General features: G+C 67.0%; 1 protein-coding gene across 15 annotated transcripts in view; it reads left to right on the top strand.

The window, feature by feature from the left end:
* RBFOX3 (RNA binding fox-1 homolog 3) overlaps positions 1-22,007 on the top strand; it is a 217,995-nt gene that overhangs the window by 122,303 nt on the left and 73,685 nt on the right. For 14 of the 15 annotated variants that reach the window (XM_016143268.2, XM_016143270.2, XM_016143274.2 and 11 more), the window contains exon 3: positions 17,105-17,142. The exons of the other annotated variant lie outside the window; for it this stretch is intronic. The gene's annotated coding sequence lies outside the window, so the exon portion shown is untranslated. The remainder of the gene's footprint in view (positions 1-17,104; positions 17,143-22,007) is intronic. 15 annotated transcript variants of the gene reach the window in all.

Here is a 22,007-nt window from a genome sequence, read left to right as displayed (position 1 = left end):
TGCGTGCGTGCATGTGTGCTTGTGGATGTGTGTGCACACGTGTGTGTGGTGTGCGTGTGTTGTGTGTGCGTGTGCGCGTGTGTCATGCGTGCGTGCATGCTTGTGCGCGTGTGTGTGCGAGCGTGCACGGTGCCCAGTGTAAGTGTGAGCACACATGCGTCCTTGTTACAGACTAACGTTTTGAGTCCTTCTCCGACCCGCATCCATCAGCACCTTCTCTGCGCCGATGCCATCGGCAGCGTTGGGGCCGTGCTGGGGGAGGCGACAGCCCCCGCGTCCTCGGGCGGCTTCGGTGTGGGGGCCCGGGCCGTGACGGGGCAGCGTGTCCAGTGCCACCACGCCGCCGGGCCCGGCCTCTTCCTGCAGTCGCCTGCGGAGGCCTGTGGCGTTCTGTCCTCCGATCGTCCCGGCGTGTCTGCAGCTCACGGCTTCCTTTGGCTGTGAGTCGAGGCCCTGTCACCGTGGCGTGATTACGGGAAGAGTGGTAACATTTCGAGCAATCCCTGAACACCGATGGCCAGGGGACGCCTCTGGCAGAGGGGCCGGGGGAGCCCGGGGAGGCGGCTCCGGCGTCCGGCCCTGGAGTGCCCCGCCGCAGCGTCTCATGCGGCTGCGGAGCTGGGTACAGTGCAGCCCGTGTCCCCAGCCCGCGGTGAGGCCACGCGTCCCGCGGTGAGGCCGTGCGTGGAGAGAGTCGCGTTTGCCCTGCCGCGGTGTCTGCACCGGGCTTAGCCCGTGGCCCGCTGCCCCAGGTTCTCGGAGGAGCCCACAGAGGTCCCTTCTGCCTGCCGAATGCGGAGGAGCCGCGTGGGGCCCTCCGGACAGGCTCCGGGAGTGGCCGGGGGCGGGCTGCGTTCCCTCTGTGCCCGTGCGTGCAGGGACTCTCCCACACGGCCACCCGTCCCCGAGGACGGAGATCGAGGGGGAGGTCGAGGGGGACCTCGAGAACACTGGTGCTCGGTCCCGCCTCCCCGAGCAGGAAGCTGTCCCCGCCCGCAGGTCCTGCCCCTGATGGCGTCTGGGACCCCTGGGTTGGGGGGGGTGTGACTCGGCGCAGGGCCCTGGGGTCGGCCCACGGCCCGTCGCTCCTGCCCAGAGGGCCGCAGCACCTGCAGGGCGTGTCAGTACGTTCCCACTCGAAGCCGCGTGCCGCAGCCCCCGCCCCCACTCGGCGGCCGGTCCGCGCGGCCAGCCGGCCTCACGCGCCCCCACAGCAGCCATCTTCCCCCCCACACTCCGACTCGATCGATGGAGTTACCCCGGACCCCGAAACGCGGCTCCGCAGGGAGAGCCCTAGCGCTGTGCCCTCCGCCCAGGGCGCACACGAGCCAAGACGACCCCACAGAGTGCGCGTCGGTGACGGGAGCTGCCGCGCCCCGGCCGGCAGAGCCGGCGTTCGTGCGTCGGTGTTAAACCGTGGAGGTGCGTGGGGGCCGGCCGGGGCCTCTCCCCCAGGGCGGGCCGGCTTTCGCCGTGGCCCTTCGCGCCCCAGCCCTTTTAATTTCCTTTTCCTCTCCAGGAGGCTCGGGGAGGGGTGGGGAGCACGCAGAGGAGCGAGGCAAGCGAACCCCTCTAGAAAGGCGGGAGGCCGCGGGGGCTGGGCCTGGCATCTACTAATGCCCAGGACGGAGATGGGATCCGGTTTTCGAGAACACCCTACGCTCTTGCCCGCCCCTTTGCCATCGGCTTCTCAGCCTCGAAGGGACAAAGCCTCGGGCCCTGCGGTGGCCACATCGAAAGCACCGCCGTGGGCGCGAGACTCCGCGGGGGCCGGGGGCGCAGTGGAGGAGCGCGGCACCCTTCCTCTGCCTCCGAGGTGGCCTCGGGGGGCGGGACGGGGCGGGAGGCCAGAGGTGCGGGGTCCAGGCGTCGTTTCCCAGACGTGCGGGTGACAGGAAGGAGCGCGATCGAGTCCGCCGGCCGGCCGCGCACCCCCCAGCCCTCCGCCTTGGCCGTCCCTCAGTGGTCACGGCCGCCCGTGTCCCGTCCTCGCCGGACAGCTCGGGCCCCAGTTCCTGCTGGTTATTCCAGGATTCGTGCTTTTCCTCGAGCTCCTTCCGTCTGGGACGCTCTGCCTCTCCCGTCCCCCCTCCGATCACTGACGTCGGGGAAGGTGTCGGGTCGGATACGTCGACTGGGGCTCGTCGTGTCTAAGGGAGCTGGGACGTGCAGGTGAGTAAGGTCGCGCAGCAGAGTGCAGGCGCAGACCAGGGCGGCGGGCGTGAGGACAGAGCCCGAGGGACACGGAACCTGGGCGAGGAGCTGCCGGACAGGGTGCCGGGGGGCGGGGCGGCCTCGGGGATCAGCCCTGGGAGGCGCTGCGAATAACGAGGGGGCCCGTCGCAGTGTGCAGCCGGGAGGTCTTGTGATGGCGACTGGGCTGGAAGGGAGGGGCCGGGAGTCGGGCTGCGGGTCCGTGGCGGAGGTGGGGGGCAGCGGTGGTGGCCGCGCTTGCGGGAAGAAAGGCGGGGAGGGCTGGAGCCGTGGGCACGTTCTGCGGAGTGACAGGCGGGCCCCGCCCTGCGCCTGGCACTTCTCTCTGCTTAGCGAGCGTGCGTTTGGCCATCGGGCCTCCCGGGAGGCGGGGGCACCTGAGGGCCTTTCTCACTGTGCGTTCTGCCGTGCAGCTGCCCGCCGGAGGCCGGAGCGGGGCCGGGCTGTGAGAGAGAGCGTGCGGTCACGTGCCAGGCGGGAGCAGGGCAGGGGCAGGGGCGCCTGGGAGGCCGAGAAGGCGGGGCCTGCACGTGCCGTCACCTCCCGAGGGGTCCAGGCCCCCCACCCCGCACCCAGTCCCCGCGCAGGGGCCCTCCTGCCCCACACCCGCTCGTCCTGCGTGTGGCCCGGGGAGCCACTTCCCGGCCGCTCTCGGCTAAATCCACACGGAGCGCACCGAGCCAGCAGTCCGGGCTGCGTCCAGGCCGCTGGTCCAAGTCACTCTCCTCATTTTTCATTCCGAAGGAAATTAAGCTCTCGAGAGCAGAAAAGAACTTTTTTCTAAAAAGGAAATGCATCCGCGAATGCCCCCGGGGAGGACGTGGCGGAGGAGTGCTCCCGCGCCGTGTTCAGCCCGCGTGGCCGGGGAGGCTTCTCCGTGGTCGGGGTTCGTGGGAACGCTGCCCCCCCCCCCCGCTCCCCCAGGCCCACTGCAGACCTGCCTGGGTCAGTGGTATGCCCGGAGCGTCTGGTCAGCACTGTCTCAGGGAGCGAATAGAAGCGCGGCCCAGCGGGACAGCCTCTGGGCCAATGTCACTCCGCGGCCCCGCCGGTCCCCGTCCCGGGGCAGTTGTCTCAGCAGAGTCCCCGGACCCGCTGGCTCAACACCAGCGGTCACGTTAACGGCCCGTGCCCGTGTCGATGCGTCCGCTCTCAGGCTGAGGGCTGCTTGTTTCCCCGGCGGCCGCTCCTCCCATAGCACCCCGTTAGCGCCCTTTCTCCTGGCTCCCGTGCCCACCTCCCCCATCACCAGCCCCCCGCCCTCGCCCCCTCCCACCCCGTATTGCAGAGCAGGGCTGTGCAGCTAGTCCCCGCTCTGTCCCGAGACGCGTGGGCGCCTGAAGCTCTCTGAGCCTCAGTTTCCTCAGGTGCAGTGGGCGTGTAAATAGCTCCGAGAGTGTGAGAGGCGCTCGCGTGGGCACCTCAGCCACCCGCTGGACGAGGGCGATGCCGATGGCTGAGCATCGGGGGCCTCGTCCCCCTGCTCAGTCCCTGGGAGCTGGGCCCTCGGCTTTTCTGAGGACGGGGACGGAGACCTTTCCTCTGACGCTGCTTTGCAGGCAGCCTGGACCAGGGCCCGGGGACGGCGGTCAGGGGCTTGGTGGACAGAGACGTTGGTCAGGGCTGGAGGGCTGAGCTGGGGGTCAGCGCAGCCGGGCCCCTCTGAGGCCTTCCGGGCCTAGCCCAGTTTCATTGGAGCCGTTCGTTGTCGTCAGAGACCCTGAGATCTGGGTAGCGTGCATGTCTCCTGTCAGGCTGCCCTTCCCAGGCTCCCTCCCCGAAGGGGAACCTCCAGCCAGACTGCGCCCTGAGCCCGGGTTCAGAAAGCCGCCCCCACCTGCAGTGAAGCCCCTGGGGGGACTCACCGGGGACCGCGTGGGTCACTGGGCCCGGACGCTGCTGGGGACAGCTCGGTCTCCTGGAGCGTCCTGCCCAGCCCGAGCAGGGCACTCAGGCTGCCAAGCGGCGGGTCCGAGGATTTCGGTGTGCACACAGGGTCCCCCGAGTCCACAGGTTCCCAGCAGGCCTGCCCTCCGCCGCGTTCCTCTGCAAGCAGCTCACTTCCCCAGCCGGCAACGCCCGTCCCCAGCCGCGCCCTCCCGAGACTTGGCCCTGGCCCTCTTGGCTGACTTGGCCGCTGCCCACTGGGGGTTTCAAGGACCCGCCCGCCGGCCAGGCCACGCGTTGGGGGACTTGGGCCCACAGCAGCTGGTTCCCTCTGCGCCGCGCTCGGTCAGTTCTGGTACTGAGACAGGGCTGCGGGTTAATGTACGGTGTTTCGAGGAGCCGGATGTGGGACTGTTTTCTGGCCTTTAAATTAGTCATGAGTCGGATCCCACCAGCACAATTAGAACCCTTAGCTAATGGTTATTTATGGAGTTGGGATGCATATTAACCCGACCGTATTAAATATTAAACTAAATTGTGATAGCTGCGTCTGTATTTACAGTATGGGGTACGGCGAGAGCTGCTGCGACCCCCACCCCTACACAGGGGGTCCTTGGGACCTCAGGGCCTTGGGGGGTGCGGGCGGGGGTGGCCCCGGAGGGAGGCGGGCTGTGGGTGTCCGGGAGGGCGCCACCGGAGCAGCATCTGCGCTGGACAAGGGGGGCCTGTGGACAGGCGGGGCAGAGGGGGGTGCAGGGGACAAGGGACAAGCTGTCCTGATGAGGCTGGAGACTGGCGTCCTCTGTGTCTGGGAAGAGGAGAGAGGGTGACAGAGAGCTGGGGGGTCACGGCGGGGACAGGGCCACAGGCTGCGGGGGGAGGCGGAGGAAGAAGGAGGGGAGGGGAGGGAGAGGGGGGCCATCGGATGGGTCATCACGGTGGCCGGTCTCCAGGCCGTGAGTGTGCCCCGGTGCCTGGTGGGGTGTGGGGGGCTGAGGAGGAGGACACATGGCGTGGGGCGCAGCCAGATGGTTGGGGTCACAGAGGAGGAGGTTGGCGTCATTTCCTCGGGGTCACACACAGAGGGGCAGATGGGTGTCATTTCCTTGGGGTCACAGAGGGGCAGGTTGGCGTCATTTCCTCGTGCATGTGGAGGGCTGGCTGGGAAGCCACGGGGGTGGCTCGGCACATGACGGACTCAGCTGCCGACCCTGCAGGGCAGCTAGCCCCAAGCCGGGTGGAAGGCCAGCGGTCTGCCTGGAGGGAGAGGGCTGAACTTGACCTTTGTGGTCCAGAAGGCAGAGCACGGAGCAACGTGGGGATCGTCAGGAGGCCAACCTCGGTAGTCCGAGGAGGAGCTTCCTTGTAAGGGGAGTTTCTGGGGGTGGGATGGGAGGCCAGGAGCTGAGGCACACCGGGGTCACTGCGAAGGTGGCATGGGGTCGGCCAGGGGTGGGGCTGGGTGAGCCGTCAGGCCCCCTGACCCGGAGCGCCCGCACCCCAGAGTGGGGGCCGGCGAGCCAGGTGCCTTCTCGGCTCAAGTCCACCTCAAGCCAGTTCTGAGTCCCCTGGAGCGTAGGGGTGTCCCCGTGAGTCCCCGCCCAGCAGGTCTCTGCGCCGGGTGCCGTCCCCGTCCCCCGGCGGTCTTGACGGGGATTTGGAGAGCAAGCCCTCCTGGAAACTGGGAACTGAGGCCCGCGTGCGGGGGGGGGGGACGAGGTCGGACCGCCCCTCACGTCTGCGAGGGCCTCGGCCCTCACGCCCGCCAGCGGCTCTGAAAGGTAACAAAGCGGCCCCGGGGACGCAGTGCACCGGCGTGCTCAGGACACTCCCGATGAGTCGGTGGTGAGAGACGCCGAGGGGGGGGGGGGCGAGTCTCGCCGCAGGTTAAGCCCTTGCTATGTGAGCGGCTCAGTCCTGGGGCCAGCTGCTCCCCGGAACTGCCGACGGTTGTGACCCCCAGGGCCGGCTTCGGGGAGCACGCCATCGCCCCCCAGGGGGCGGCCGTCCGTGCAGACGCCTGCTGGGGCGGCCCCGCAGGGAGCACTCCTGCAGGCGAAGGGGCTTTCCTTCCCGGTGGCCGTTTGCTCCCTGCGCTGGGCCTCCGGCCGGGGCGGCCGCTTCTCTGGATGGGTTCCCTGCCGTTCTCGCTTACTGCTGCAAATCTGCCTTCTCCAGGGCAACGGTCCCCTAGGGCGGTGGTGGCAACCAGGCGGCTAAGGCTTGGCACTCCGGGCACATCTGTCCTCGTGGGCAGCTTTCTCCGAAGGGGCCAGCGGCCATGAAGAAAGCCCAAGGAGGCAGAGGCCGCCCAGTCCCTAGGGTGCGCTGACCGGCTAGAGGACCTGTCCTGGGGCCGTGTTTGCTGGGGCCGTGTTTGCTGAGGCCGGGGGCAGGGCAGGAAGAACTGGGCGGGACGAGCTGGGGAAGGCCCCGTAGCCCTTGCCAGGACTAAGCTCCAGACCAGCGCGTGTGTGTGAGTTTCCGGCGGCTGCTGTAACAGACTGTCCACGGCGTGGGGGGCTTAAACCAAGAGACTGGGGCCAGAAGTCCGAAGTTGAGGTGTGCCAGGGCCTCTGCTCCCCGGAGCCTGTCGGGGAGGCCCCTCCTCTGCTTCTGCAGCCCCCGCCGGCCCCAGGCGCGGTGCGGCTGCAACACTGGCCCCCGCCTCGTCCGCCCACGGGCTCCTCCCGGTGTGTCCGTGTCCAGATCCCCAGCCCCCTTCTCGTACGAGGACACTCGCCGTCGGGTTTAGGGCCCGCCCCAAGCCGAGAAGGCCTCATCTTGCCGTCCCTAATTTGATCACACCTGCAGAGACCCTTGCTCCCAGTAGGGTCCCATGCACAGGTTCTGGGGCGTTTTGTGGGGACGCGGTTCACCCCACTGCGGTGAGTGCGCCCACGTTCCTCCAGCAGACTCGGGCTCTGCCGTGCGCCGGGCCGCGTTCCAGGCCTGGCGATGTGGGCAGCAGGCGGGGCGTCCCCGGCAGCCCGTGAGGGGTCAGAGCGGCCTCCAGCCCCCGCAGCTGCTTGCGGGGCCGCCGCAGGCGTGCGGGGTCTCCGGCCAGGCCGCACGCAGGACGCTGCCGCGACAGGCCACACCTGACCGGGAGGCGGAGACGCAGAGCCAGCAGGACGTCGTGCGCCTCTCCAGGGCTCCGGACCAGGAACGTGAACCCAGGGAGCTGCAGGAGGCACAGAGCGCCCGCGAAACACCCGCGTTCGCTGGGCGTGCGCCTTAGAAGTGCCGGCCAGCTCCCGGCACGCTGGGCCGGGAGGGCGGAGTGGGAAAGAGGTCCCGGGAAAGTCCTGTGCTGCAGCCTTCACTCTGGCCTGCAGCTTTCCGGAGCTGAAAGCCAGGGCCAGCGGCCAGGGCGGGACGCAGCCCCGCTGGGATAGCCCCAGTGTCCGCTCAGAGAGCGGGAGCTCACCGAGCCCCTGGACTGCTACAGCAGCCCTGGGCACACCACCCCACCTGGGCTCCGGGCCCCCAGCCTGCTCAGCCGGGTGCAGCTGCCCGGAGCCCCCGAAGGCATGTTCCGGGCATGGCGGCTGACGCCCCTGGCCCCCCTGGCCGGCCTTTCTTGGGGGACTCATCAGCCCAGCATTAGCAGCCAGCACCCTGAAACAGAACGGGGAGAAGGCCGCCAGGCGGACGCTCGTGGTCAAGGGTCTAGAAGGCACGTTGCCCTGTCCGGGCCACACCCGCCGGTGGCCGAGGGCACGTTTCTGTCCAGCAGGAAACCCCGATGCTGTTGGGCCAGCTCAGCCTGACCTCTCTCGTGCCCATGTGGGTTGCCGGGGGACAGGGGGTCAGGGACAGGACCTGCGGCTCTGATGTGGCCCCGGGCGGCTCCCCGCAGCCCTCCCAGCGGGCCCGAGAGGTGCCCATAGCCCTGCCCGGCGCACGCAGCCTGTGCTCGGCCCCTCAAGGACACAGCAACGATTGAGGGGCAGGCTGGGGCTCTGACCTAATTTAGGACGCTGGTCAGTTTTCCCCGTGTGGTTGATTGAGAGCTTCCCATTGATTTTCCTTCAGGGATCAGAGCGGGTGGATCTCAGAAGGACTCTTGCGCGCCCCGGGGCAAGGGGCCGGTGGGGGCCAAGTCCCTCGGTGGGGGCGACCGGCCATGCAGGGTCACGGCTGGCTCCCAGGCCAGCCCCAGCCGCCCTTCCCTTCCGGTCTCCCGCCCACAGCCGCTGTCCGGTGAGCGGCATGGCCCCTGGTGGAGCCTGGAGCCCCGTGGCGGGGCTGGGGCTCAGAGGCGTATGCTCTGGGCACGAGATGCGTGCAGAGCCGCGACCCCCGAGGAGCCGGGGCGAAGCGGCCACTGTGGTTTGGTGCGGCCCACATGGCAATGGCCGTGGAGGACACGCCGAGCCCCCGCGTGGCCCGGGGTCCCCAGCGGTGCGTGTGGACACGGCCGTGCCCGTGTGCCTCCCCCATCCCAGCGGAAACAAGCCAGGGACCCCTCCATCGCTCTGGGCCCCCCACAGGCCCCATCAGAAAGACGGGAGAGGTGGACACCCCGGCAAACGGGGCGCCCCACTCTGAGGCTCTTCCTGAGCAGGGCAGCCGTGCGGGGGTCCCTGCTCCTGGCTGCACACGGAGGTCTCCGCGGGGACCGGGAGGGGCCGGCCGGGCGCGGGAGGGAACCCTGCTCTCCACCCGCAGGTGGCGAGCGCAGCCCGGATGCGGGGCTGTCCGGGCGGCACCCGCCCCACGGGCGGCACTGGGGCCCCGCCAGGGATGCACGGCGGCCCCTGGCCAAAGCCCTGTGGGCTGGCCCCACGGCTGCCTGGCTTGAAGGTTTGCCGTCCCTTCCAAAGCCTGTGGCCACGCAGGCCACCTGCCCCGCTGACCGTGGCCGCAGCTCGGGGCGGCTGCACCGCAGAGAGGGCCGCATGCCCAGACTGACGCGTGCGGAGACGCCCGGGCCGGTGTCCTCTGCGGCCGGTGCGCCCAGACCGCGCTGGCCGGCGCCACTCGTCCCCGGGGCGCCCCCTCTGCTCTCGGGGTGCCCAGCAGTGCCCGTCGATCAGGGACCCGCGTCCGCGTGTCTGTGTGCCGACCCGTCCCTCCCTGCACAGATGCTGGGGTGGCTTCTGCTCGGGGGGTCACCGTGCCCAGCCCTCCCCATTCAGAGCGCTTCTCTTCCTTGGAAGACGGGGAGAGACGCACGGCGTCGTGCACCTGAAGACGTGGCCCCCCCTCCCCACGCGACGGCCCCGCGACGTACATCATGGGCCGCGACGGGTCAGGGTAAATGGAGCAGGTTTGCAATTAGTTTCCAAAGTGCTTATCTCATTAAAGTAAATGAATTATTGATTTGGTGACACTCATGCTTTTAGTGAGTGGCCTGGTGCCATCTCCGCTCGGTGCCCGGGCTCTGGGCGCCCGTGGCCGGCACAAGCTGACTTGCTTTGTGTAGGTTTTTTTTTTTTTTTTTTAATTTTAATATTTCCTTCTTGTTATTTAGCTTTGTAATTAAAGTGGATTCACATGAGGGATGAGGGGTCGGTTTATGGGAATAGAGGCTCAGGAGACCGTGCCTCCTCCCCACCCCACAGGAAAGGGCAGCTCGTGAGTCTCTGACCTCAACAGCTAATAATCTTGAGGAAGGGGAGGGGCGCACGGGGGGGGCGGGGCCTGCCAGTTCCGCAGATTCCTGGAGGGTCCTCACGGGGACTGTGCAGGGGGCCAGGGCCTCGGCCATCCCTGCAGGAAAAGTGGGGGGCTGGCGGGGGCAGCTGGGATGGCAGCTGAGCTGGTCCTTGGCTCTGGTGGGCAGAGGCGGCAGGAAGCGTGGCCGAGGCCGGGCTTGGACCCGGTGTCAGCCCCAGAGTCAGCACTGTCTCCAGGACGCTGGCCTCCGCCCCGGGTGCCCCAGGGAGGGAACCCAGCAGGTCGGAGGCCAAGCTGAGCGCCGGCCGCTGGCGGGTGCTGACTCTGTGTCTTCGCGAGTCTTCCCCGGGAGGTGCGGTCAGCAGGGGACGATGAAGGGCCCCGTTAGAGGCCGCTGGCTCTCCCCAGCCTCGGCTTCCGGCTGCCCCCGGTTTCCGTCGTGATGCGAGTTGTCACGGGCCTGCCGCCAAGTGCAGCCGGTGTGAGAGGCGTGTGGGCTGTGCCCTGTGGCTGCTGCTCTGACCCCCCGAGCGGGACGGGTGCCGGGGCGCCCAGGCCTCATGCATGGCGTCGGCAGTGCGGGCTGGGCGGGGCCTCGCCGCGTGCGTCCGAGCGGGACGGGTGCCGGGGCGCCCAGCCCCCCTCGCAGGCTGCTCTGTGCCCACCCCTCGCGCGCACGCACACATGGCCATGCCTGGCCGGACGGGCTGGGCAGGACCCGCAGGAGAGGCCTGGCCAGAAGCCGGCTGCCCGAGCGTCAGCTGAGGGGGGGAGGCCAGGCGGGCACAGCACGTGGGGCCGGGGTGTCGGCAGAGTCCGCTCTCGGCACCCTGTGGAGTCCATCTGCCCTTGGGCCTGGCCCACGGTCCCTGCTCAGGGTACACAGGTCCCGCCCAGACCCTGCCCGGAGCTGCAGCAAGAGCGGGTGTGGCCCAGGGGCGGGTGTCTCCCCGTCACCATGGCACCGGCAAGCCCAACCACGTCCCCAAAGTCTGGCCCCTGTTGACACCCAGTGTCCATCGCCCAGGCCGCCCAGCACATCCAAGCATCCTGGCCCTGTCCACGTAAGGAGCCCACACGGGACACCTGAGGCCCCCCTGGGAGGTCACGGTCTCTCTCACGAACCTCGGGATTCACCGAATCGTCCCCAGGAGCCCACAGGGCCTGGGTGTCCGGCGGCCAACCATGACCTGGCCTGCTGACTCCCCTGGGCACAGGCCCGGATATCCAGGCCACTTTAGTCTCTGATGGCCTGGGGGAGTCCTGGCACACAGTAGGGACACGGCTCCTTCCCCAGCCCGTCCTCGGCTTCGTGGGGTGAGGGCAGAGCTTGGACTCGCTCCGGGGCCCCTCGGCTGTTCACTTCTGCCGTGTGGCCTCGTGCAGGGAGCTCACCCCCTCTGAGCCATGTAACCCCTCCCCTAAAGGTGGCATAGTTGCAGGTGTGTGAGTGTCAGCCTGTCTAGGACTGTGGCTGGCACATAGTAGGTGCTCAGCAAACACCAGCTACGCGGCCGGGCCTTCAGGGCCGCGGCTGCCTCCCTAGCTGGATGCAAACTGCCCGCCTGTGACCTGCACCTCCACCGGGGTCCCCTCTGCCGGCACCTTCCCCACCAGCGACACCCCCTAGCCCCCCAGCCCCCGGGCCGCAAGTCAGTGCTGCAGCCGGCCGGTTCAGGTGCGGCTTCTAGAACATATCCCTTTCTTTGTGATAAAAAGAAATTTCATTTAATTAAAAATGTTGACATTGTGCCTGGACGCCCCGCCAGAGAAAGTGGCTATAAATTAAACATTAAGTCTTTAATGGTCCGTAAAGAAATATTCGTTTCTGGGTACGTATATATACTGGGTATAAATAGATAAGGAGAGGACTCTGTTCATCTGGGAGGCAGACTTTTTCCTAACCTCAGCTGCATAATCTCGTTAAGTGAATGTAATTAAAAGTTAAATTAATCTGAGGTTTCCCCCGGCTCCGACCCGGGTGGGGGTGGGAAGTGGGGGTGCTTAGGGAAGGGAGAAGTTGGCCGCCTCTGGCTTAAACCCCTCTGGGAAACCCTGGGCGTCCCATCAGGAGGCAGGACGTCACCTTCCAAGGTCCTCCCTGGGCCTGTCCAAGGTTCATTTCCCAGGGCTCCTTCTCCCCACAGCACCCCAAGCCGTCGGCATCGGAGGCTCTTGTCCTGGGGGCCGAGCCCGCTCAGAAGGCGCCTGAGCCCCGACTCCAGGAGAACGGGTCACTGTGGGAGAAGGCTCGGGTGCTCCAAGACCAGGGACGGAGGGCCTGGAACGCCCCCTCCTGTCTGGGAGGGACCCTGGGGCACACTTATCCGCCGGAGCTAATTCTCCGGCACTGACCAGCCGCGGACGCCACTGTGCCCATGCCCGTGAACTGCTGGCTTAACTGTCCTTGTTAGGGACCCCCCTGTGCCAAAAGTCGTTTTTGTTTTCATCACTCGGGGGCCCGGCCATCAGTCTCGGGGCCTCGGGAAGGTACGCATGGGCACGTTCACGACTCGTCACGTTTCCCGTCTTGACACGGGCTCGCGGTGCAAACGGGACACGGCGCCATCCCTTGTGAAATGAGCCGACCTGTCCGTGCGGCGCGGTCTGCGCAGCAGCCGCTGGCCGGTGCAGGCCCGTCCCCGGACGCTTGCTGGGACGTGGCGCGGTAGACGTCCTTGCCCGCTCTCTGCCGCCGCGGCCGGCTCCAGGAGGAGACTCCGGAGTAGGTGGCGTGAGCAGAGCTGTGCTAGTCCCGAGCGGTAACGGCCTTTCTTCGCGGTGGCCCTGGAGGGTTGAGCCAAGGCTGCACCAGGCTCCTACTCGCTCGGCCCCCGTCACCCTTGAAACAGCCCCCCCCCCGTCAGAGGCGAGGCCTTGGGGTGGGGGCGGCGAGCTGGGGCAGCGAGGGCGGAAGCCAGCAGGTGTCTGGGGACCAGGGCGTTGTAATTAGCTTTGGTAAGAGGCACAGACGTGGAAATGACTGTCACATTGGGAGAAGTTTGTCACACTCACAGCACCTAGAAGCAAAAGGCGTGCCAGGGAGGACACGCAGGGGCGGGGCGGGGCGGGCAGTCGGAGGCAGGCGGGGCAGACGGTGTGGGCAGGGCGGGCAGGCATCGGGTGGGCTGCAGTGGCTCCAGGCCCTGGCTGATCGGGAGAGGGGACTCCCGGCCTGGGAGTGTGAGTGCCGTGGTTGGTTTGCACGTGAAGGACGGGCTCCCTGGGGAGTTGCCTGCTGTCTGGGAAGTGGCTGGCCCTGGGAGGGGTGTCCCTGAGGGCCAGCGAGGCCCCCGGTGCCCGGGGCAGGGTTGTGGCCGAGGCTGAGCAGAGAGGGACGGGAGAAGACTGGGCTCCGACTTTGCTCCCAGCTCAGCACCCGCCGCCCAGACCTGCGGCCCAAGCACAACGGTGGCTTTGGGCACCTCAACACGCCTTGGCTGCGGTGCTCCGGCAGGCGGCCGAGACCGTGCCGGGCCCCACCTCACGGCGGTTCCAGACGTGGGCTTCCGGGGCCTGAGGATTTACGGTCAGCGGCAGGAATCGGGGGGCTGGGCCCCGAGGTCTCACCGCCTAGGAGACGCGTGCTGACCAGGGCGGTGCCGGCAGGAAGACCCCTCCCAGCTGCCGGGGCCGGTCCCAGCTCAGAATTGGGACCCGGCAGGCAGGGGTCGTCCCCCGGCCGAGGACAACGGCAGGCGCCGCCCCCAGGCTGCCCGCCCGGCCCCAGACCGGCGAGGCCCGCAGGGCTGGGCCCTCTCAGCCCGTCACCCACCTCTATTTCGTAAGGTGGTTGATGGGGACAGATTTCTGAAAATCTTAGAGGAATGAACAGGCTGGTTTCTTAGGGGATTTTCTCAGGAAATGAGATTTTGCCCGTTCTCCACAGGAGAAAGGGCAGGTCTGAGTCATTGACAGCGAGGAAAACGCACTCGTGGACGCGGGCAGCACACGGAGGCCGCCGCCCCGCCTGCCCCCCCACGGGCACCGCTGGTCCCGGCGGGCGCTGCCGGCCCCCCGCCCCCGCCTGCCGAGGGGCCGCGTCCGGGGCCCTCGGTGCCCCTGGAGGGGCGTCCCTCTCCAGGCTTCGGGGGGCTGGGCCCCGAGGTCTCACCGCCTAGGAGACGCGTCCAGCCGTGGCCTTGGACTCGGCCGGGCTGAGTGTCCATCCTCAAGAGCCGCCAGCTTTTAAAGAAACGGAGGGGACAGGAGCCAAGAGGCTGCAGCCAAGGGGAGGCTGGCCGGCCGCCCGCGCCCCGCTGCCAGCCCCGTTTCAGCCGCGTGCTGACCCAGCGTGGCAGGCGGTGCCGGCCCCGGGGGGCATGGCTCAGCGGGGCGCCCCCGCCCTGCGGTTTGCAGGACAGAGAGCAGCTGCCCCAGCACCTCAGACGCCAGCGACGGTGACCAGGACACCGGGCAGTCAGAGGGGTTCGCGTCTGAGTCCGGCGCTGTGTGGGGCGGGACCGCGGCGCCCCCACCTGGACCCAGTGTTCGCTGGGTGAATGAAGGGAGGGTCGGGGCGACACGGGGCGGGGGGAGCGCGAGAGCCGTCTTCGGGGGGCACGGCCTGGCGCGGCGTCCGGCACGGGCGGGGACGGCGCGCGGGGTTCAGCCGGTGTCCCCACTGTGTTCCAGACGACCCCCCCGGCGCCACGGCGATGGGACAGACGCGTACGGCTGGGCCGAGGCCGGGCTCGGAGGCCAGAGGACAGGCGCGGGGGCTTCGACGCGCGGCAGCGGCCGAGCCGCGGCCGAGCCGCGACCTGGTGCCCCGAGCCCGCCGGCGGCCAGTGCGAACCGGAAACCTCGGCCAGGTGCAGGGTTCCCGCCCGGAAAAGGGACTTAAAACCCAAATGCCCGGCAGATGGACGGGGAAGCAGACGCATCGGTGCGTGGAGAGTCACCCGGCCTCAAAACACAGGGAAACCCCCACGCGCTGCCGGGCAGACGCAGCCGCAGGGGCCACAATGTCGGTAGCCTGGCCGGGCAGCAGGAGCCCGGGTGCGTCCCTCCTCCCTCCCCGAGACGGGCAGCGGGGACAGGCAGGGGTGGGGAGATGGGACATGCTGGGGGCGTGGAGGAGGAAGGCGGAAGCCGATGTCCTGCGCGCCCCGGGCCGGCCCTTCCTGGCGGTGGTGGCTGCAGGACCTCAGTCAGCCCTCTCCTCGAGCCTGCCGTGGGTGCAGCTCCACCGCCCCGGGGATGCTGTCCCTGGCGGGGGACCAGGCAGGGCGGGCGGACCCCTGAAGACCGGGAGGCGGGCTGGACACCGGAGCCCCCAGCAGTGCCGGCATCGGGCTCCCAGGCCCTCCTGACCTGGGTCTCTTCAGAACCAGAGGCTCTTTGGGGACAGACGTGGGTCCCAGCCTCCATGTCTGCCCATGCGGACTGAGCCGGTGTACCCCTGTGTTCACGCCGAGTCATTTTGCTTTGAGCAAATAATGACACCGGTGATCCTGAGAAACAGGGGAATCAAGGACCATTGGGAGCAGCACGGGGTCAGGACTGGGGACAGCTGGCGGGGACGGGGGTGCTGGGGACGTTTGTCGGCGCTGGTCAGTGCCCAGCGTGCCCGAGTGGCAGTTTCAGAGCCAGAAGCTGCCCAGAGCTTGGAGGAAAGCGGGGGCGGGCCGGGCAGAGGGCCCTGGCACGGGAAGGAGGGACGGCCGCCCGGATCCAGGGCCCGGGGCAGCGGGGCAGACTCTGCCCAGCCCACCCCTGCGGTCCGGCCATGTGCTCACCGCGGCTGGACCGATCGAATTAAATGGGACGGAATTGAATCGGATTGGGAGGAAAACTCACTTTAAGAAAAGAAACCAAGAAAAAGTCAACGCCATGAGAAGCCGCAGCTCCGCCGCCGGCGGCCGGGGCAGACGGGGTGACTCGCCGCCTCCTCTCGTCACGACGCCCCCTGTGCGCTGCAGGCGGGCACGGCCAGAGGCCGCGTCTGCCGCTGCCGGGGAGGGGACATGCCATGCGCAGAGGCTGCGGGGGGCCGCCCCACGAGGGCCTCCCCGCTGCGGGGTTCAAGTTCCGCCGTCGTGCCGTGGCGGGGGGCAGCAGTGTGTGTGTGTCCGTGTGTGTCGTGTGTGGGGAGGCGCATGCCACACGGACCCGTGCAGTGATGTGTTCTCCCGGGGACCGTGAGCCCCACGACCCACCTGCGGGCGGCTGGGACGCAGGACCACGGTTTCCAGCTGCACCAGCTCAACTGGCCTCGATGTTTCCTCCGGAAAGGGGGCCGATTGGGTCAGTGCCGCCTCTCGGGGCTGCGGGGGCCGAGGCGGCGGCCGTCCCCAGGTGCCTGGCACGGGCTGTGCGCACCGCTGATGGCGGCCACCTGCCCTCTGTGGCGGTGATGACGCTGCGGGTCAGGAGCGGCCCGGCCCGAGCGCCTTGCGGTTCCAGCTGTCCGTTTGCTCTTACCCTGTTTACGCTCCGTTAGAAATAACGAGCAACACACACACAGACACTTGGGGCGGGGAACGGGGCCACTAGCGAGTGTGCGGTTTCCTTTCGGGGTGATGAAAAAGTTCTAGAATCAGATAGTGGTGGTGGGTGCACGACAGCGCAAATGCCCTCGATGCCACCGAAAAAATGGCTAAAGTGGGGAATTACATGTTAGGCGTGTTTTACCCCAATAAAACGATGTGCCAGACACGTACACGTAAAATCACAAGGCGTTAGTAACGTGAATACGGAGAACTCGAGTCCAGAAGAAGCACCCCCTCCCCAGCACACACACCCTCCCCCCTGCCTTACTTCTAACCTCCTAAGTGCCCTGTAAGAAAGGGGGGTATTGGGGATCCGGGCGCGTGTGGGGTCCCCGTGGCCTGTGCCTTCGGGCGGCGCCTTGCTCTCCCCGGCCCCCGGCAGGCTGGCGTGGGCTCCGAGCCGCCCCTGCTGGCGGGACTCCTGGAGCTGATGGTCCCGGGGCCGCTCCCGGAGCCCCGCACTGTGAGGACTGCGGGTGTCCTGTGCCCGGTGTACACAGCGACCCTGCCCAGTGGCAACGAGTCGTGCAGGGCGGCAGGGATCCAACACCTCCGCCAGCAACCCGAGAAGCCCCCCCAGCAGGGGGGAACCTTAAAACCAGGCAGGAAGAGAGGGGTGGGCTCCCCCAGAGTTTGGGGCGAAGGGGCAGGGAAGACGACTGTGGAGAGTCTGGTGGCCCAGGGCGTTCTGTTTCCCTCGTCTTGGCCTGAGAGCGAAACGCGGACTCCCAGCCAGCTCGGGGTGCAGACGGCACGGGGTTTCCCGGCCTCCCCTGGAGAGGGGTCCCCTGCCCCCCAGACCTGCCCCGTCAGCGAGCTAATAGCAGCCGGGGACCAGATGTGAGATCGTAACGCTGTTCTCTCTCTCTCTCTCTCTCTCTTAGAGCCCACAGTGCCTCGGGGAAAATTGGCTGGATAAAAGGTATAAAAACTTTCTTTTTTTTTCTTGAATAGTTTTTGACAGATGTGAGCATGTTGAACATCTCGGGAGCTGCTGCTGGTGAATGTGGGGTTCCTGGGGGTCCCACTCCCTGGGGGAGGGGCCGCGGAGGGGAGGGTTGGCTGGTTTCTCACCTACAGACACCTCTCTCGGAGGTTGGGGGCCAGAGGGGCCTGGGGGTTCAGGGATGTGGTTATGTCCTTCCTGGTCCCTTCCCTCCTCCCGCCTCAGGCCCCCTCTCCACACCCCGGGCTGCCAGGCCTTCAGAGCCCAGGGCAGCCTGCTCGCTGTTCCCGGCCATCCGACTCCCTGCCAGGGCCTGGTGTCCTCGGGAGGGGGCTGCGGAAATGTGCTCGGTCCCCAGACTGCCCCTCACGGGGCCGGCGACAGGGGGCTGGACGCGTCTGACCTTCGCCTTCGGCCGTGCGTCCTTGCAGCCACCCCTCCGTCACCCGCGGACACTTATTATAAGAGTAACGTACATTAGTTGTGAACAAAATTGGAAAGCGTTTGTCACCCGGGCCCCCTGCGGGCTCCCGCCCACCCGTGGGCTCCCGGGCCTCAGGCCGCACGTGCGCGGGTGGCAGTGATTTCCACGGGTCGGAATTGAAAGTGGGGGGCTCGGGGTGCGGGGACTGGAAGCTCCGTTTGCTGATGTCGTCCTGGGTTCGTTGAGCTGCTTGGAGCTCTGCGTTTGTAGGTTTCGTCAGGTTTGGAGGCGCTTCATTCATTCATTCATTCATTCATCGTTTCTTCGCGTATTCCGACCGTCCCTCCCCACCTTCGAGGACTCCCGACTCGTGGGTATCAGGGCGCACGGCCTTGTCCCACAGCTCAGCTTTTTGAATTGTTTTCGTGTTTTTCTCTATTTTGGCCTTAAACATAGAGAACACAAAGAATACGTTTGTGTCTTCAAGTTTATCAGTATTTTCTTCAGCGATTTTTAATCTGCCATTGATCCCATTTAGTGTATTTTTTTCACCTCAGACATTGTAGTTTTTAGTTCTATAGCTTCCACTTGTGTGTTTTTTTACATCTTACCTGTCCCTACTTAACTCTTGGAACATGCGGGCAGTGGTTATGATTGTTTTGACGTCCTCGTCTGCTAACTCTGTGTCAATTCTGGGTCCGTTTCAAATGACCGATTTTTCTCCTCATTTCGGGTTATGTTTTCTTGCTTCTTGCATGTCTGGCTGCTGACATCGTAAATTTACCTTGTTGGGTGCTGGATACTTTTATTCCTACAAATGCTTTTGGACTTTGTTCTAGATGCAGTTAAGTCACTTGGAAAAGGTTTGAGCCTCTGGGATCTCAGTGTTCGGATTTCTTAGCTGGGCCCCGAGCCCTGTTTATCTACGTCTAATGATCTCACTAAGGCAGGAAGCTCTGCAGGAGCCCAGCCCGGAGGCGTCCTGGCCTGGCTGGCGCGGACACGCCCAGCCCCAGCGCCCAGCGAGGGCTGGCCTGCTCTCTCTAACCCTTCCCTCCGCCGCGGGGCACTCCTCAAGCATGGGTGCTGATGGGCACCGGGCGGGGTGCTCACTGGGGACCCCCTGCCGTGGGCTGGGGTCCCTCTGCCCGGATCCATCCTCTGCAGCACTGTCTTGCAGCTCCGGCCACCCTGGCCTCCCCAGACCCTCAGCCGCGTCTCCTCGGCCTGGGGAGCACACCAGAGTCTACTTGGGGTCGCTGCACCTCGGCCCGAAAGCCCTGCAGGCAGTAAGCAGCGGGCACCCTCAGGGACAACCGTCCTTCGCTGTCCGGTGTCCAGTGTCTTGCAAACCGTTCTAGGCTCAAGGCCCCAAGGGTAGGGGGAGTGAGGGCCCCATTAACTTGTCGAGGACCCTGTGGGCCTGGGGACCCGCTGTTCACGCGAAGGGACAAACTCCATCGTCTCCTTTGCCTTGAGCACCTCCCCCACCCCCTCCCCAATTAAGAGGAAGCTGCAGCGGCGGGAACTGAGCTCTTGGGAGATCGTTCCCACGGGCTCTTCAGAGTCTCCTGTCGGGATCTTCTCATAAAGAGGAGGAGGGGGAAGCAACCCCTCCCGCCCCCAGTGGCGGGGGCGGGGTGACGCCCGAGATCCCAGGGCCCCAGCCGCCTCACCGCTTATCAGCGGGCCGTGTCCTTGTCCCCAACAGCAGTAGCCGAGCAGGGAGGACCGGGCAGAGGCCAGGGTTGTTCGCTCTTCAGAGCCGCGGCCCCCACGCCCCCGGCTGGGCCAGGCCCTGCTCTCCGTCCTTATCTGTGCCCAGCGCCTCCCGGCCCCCGGGGGCCCTGGACAGCTGCCAGCTCGCCCGGCACACGTGCCCCACTCGGCCCTCAGCGCAGGGTCCATCTTACCGGGAAAGTGGAGGCTTGGGACGGGCCACCCATCAGCCCAGGCTCACACCACCCGCGGCCGCGGCCAGGCTGCAGCCCTGGCTGTCCACTTCTTTTCACACTGAGAATTTTCTTTGAGCAGAGTGGAGGCTCCTGGGGAGGGTTTCTGAGCCCTTCTCATCCGTGCCTCCGCCTGCCGCACCAGAGGCGCCAGCTGGCCAGCACGGGCCACAGGGACTCGCTCGGCCCTTCCTGGTGCAGTAGGGCCGTCCCGTCCTCTGAGAAGGCCTGTCCCCTGTCAGAGTGGCCGCCGGTCTGGCTCCCTCGTGCAGCTTTCTGAGGAGCCTGATGTTGGGAGCACCGACGTCTACTCACACACGTCTGCACTGGCATCGCTGAGGCTGTCGTGGTGGGAAAAGGGGTGGTGGGGGTGCCCCAAACTGTGGACCACAGGGAGTTCACCCAAACCCATGCATTTCCCCTGAGGCCCAAGCTCCATTGTGCCGCCGCTTGCCGGGAAGTCCACGGTCACGGGGGCCGGAAAAGGCCCCCGGTGCCTCGCTGGCTTTCGGGCACTATCCAGCGGGGTGGTTTGTGCTGCCCACAAACGAAGCAGGACCTGGAGTAGTCGAGCCGGACTGGACGACAGCGGAGAAGCCTGCGTATGCGTGTCTGTGCGGAAGCGCAAGGCCCCGACTCCCTGTTTTCCCTGGGGTATCAATTACAGTTGGAGAGGCGGCCTGTCCAGGCGCGTTCCGCTCGGGCAGAGCCGTTCATCATCCGGCTTCGGGAGCGGGAGGCGGGTCACGGTGCAGGAGCGAGGCCCACGTCCCTCTCTCGCGCGGCCTCTCGCAGCCGCCGCGCCTGCTCTGGCTGCTCACCGCCCACGGCGTGCGCCAGAGGGGGCCCCCGGAGCTCACGGGCAGCGGCCGGCCGGCCTAGGGAGCGGGTGGGACGCCGCGGCCGTGACGCGATTTGCATGAGAACGAGCCCGTGATGCGCGAGCGACTGTCCCGTGTCCCCCGGACCTCTGCCTCTGGTGGACGGCACACCTGACCCCGCTGGCCCTGCAGAGTTTCGCTGAGGCCGACAGAGGGCAGGTGGTCTGTGGCACCCCCAGGAAGGGCTGTGAAGAGGGCGGTGTCCCTCCCTTGGTGGCTAAGGTGCAGCAGAATCACCCGTCTGCTCGCTTCGGGGTTTTAACCGGTGGGAGGTCTGGTGTGATTAGGGTTTGTCGTCATCCACGCGAGGTCGTCCCCCGACCTCGGCCGGGGGCTTGCGGACGACGGATGGTTATCACAGGTCTGGAGTCTGGACGTCCAAGGTCGGGGCGCCGGCACCGTCGGGTGGAGCGGGGGCCTCTCCAGGTCGCAGGTGGCCATGTTCTGGTTGTGCCCCACGTGGCAGGAAGCAAAGTTTCTCGTGGCTCCTCTAAGGGCAAATCCCGTCACGGGGGCCGTACCCCATGACCTCATCTAACCCCCATCACCCCCCAAAGGCCCCAACTCCAAATGTCGTCACCTGGGGGGCTTCGCTGTGAAGTTGGGGACGTGCCTTCAGTCCGTGGCACTGACCAGCCTGGAGGTGCCGTGACTGACTGGGGCGTGGGTCAGGAGTGTCACAGGCAGCCGGGAGGTGTCGTTGCCCTAAAGATAAGCGGCTTCCTCGACAGCCAATTTCACGCGGATCGTATGAGGAAAGATACAGTCCTGGGTGGTGGGAGGCGGGAGCTGGCCGGAGCCACCCGACATGCTGGGTTCACTTCGGAGGCACCCGCTGCCCGCCCGCCGCCCACCCGCCCCCCACCCGCTGCCCACTCACTGCCCACCTGCTGCCCACTCTCTCCCCACCTGCTGCCCACCTGCTGCCCACCTGCTCCTCAGACTCGGCGTTGACAGCTGCTCGTTTTCCTTCTCTGTCCTCCCAGTCACGGGGTCCCCCGCCCCTAATTCTTGCTGCCGCCAGCTGCCAGCAGATAGCGGGGACCTGCCTGCCAGCCCCCCAGGCTGAGCCCCCAGCACTGCCTGCCCAGTCAGGACTCACGCCAAGTTCCTGGTGACCTGGCCCCGCAGCCCCTCCCCTCCCACACCCCTGCAGTCCAGTTAGGCTGAGCGGCCCCTCCTGGCTCAGGCTTGTTCCTCCTCAGACACCCTCCCTCCCTCCCTCCCAGCTCCCCCAGCTCCCCCAGCTCCCCCAGCAGGCTCCTGCCTTCCCTCGGGGGTCATCTCCTGAGCAGGAGCCACGAGGGGCTGCAGTACATCTGGAGAGAGGCAGCTTGGATGTCGCCACCTCCAGGAAGCCCCGCTGACCGCCCCGTAGCCCAGTGTCGTTCCCGCTCTGCATCCTGTGCTCTCTGCCGGGCGCAGCCATGGCGTCTCCCCCGCCAGGGCCTGGCTGCGCCCTGCCCCGCCCTTGCTCCCGGCGCCCACACTGGGACTGTCGCTCCCCCGGCTCCAGGGACCTGCCCAGGGCCTGGAACGGATGAACAAGTTCGTCCCAAAGGCAGGGCCTGGTCAGCACTCCCC

This window comes from Rousettus aegyptiacus, unplaced genomic scaffold, assembly GCF_014176215.1.
Source record: "Rousettus aegyptiacus isolate mRouAeg1 unplaced genomic scaffold, mRouAeg1.p scaffold_m13_p_6, whole genome shotgun sequence".
Classification (NCBI taxonomy): Eukaryota; Metazoa; Chordata; class Mammalia; order Chiroptera; family Pteropodidae; genus Rousettus; species Rousettus aegyptiacus.
This window is presented reverse-complemented; position numbering and strand designations above follow the sequence as displayed.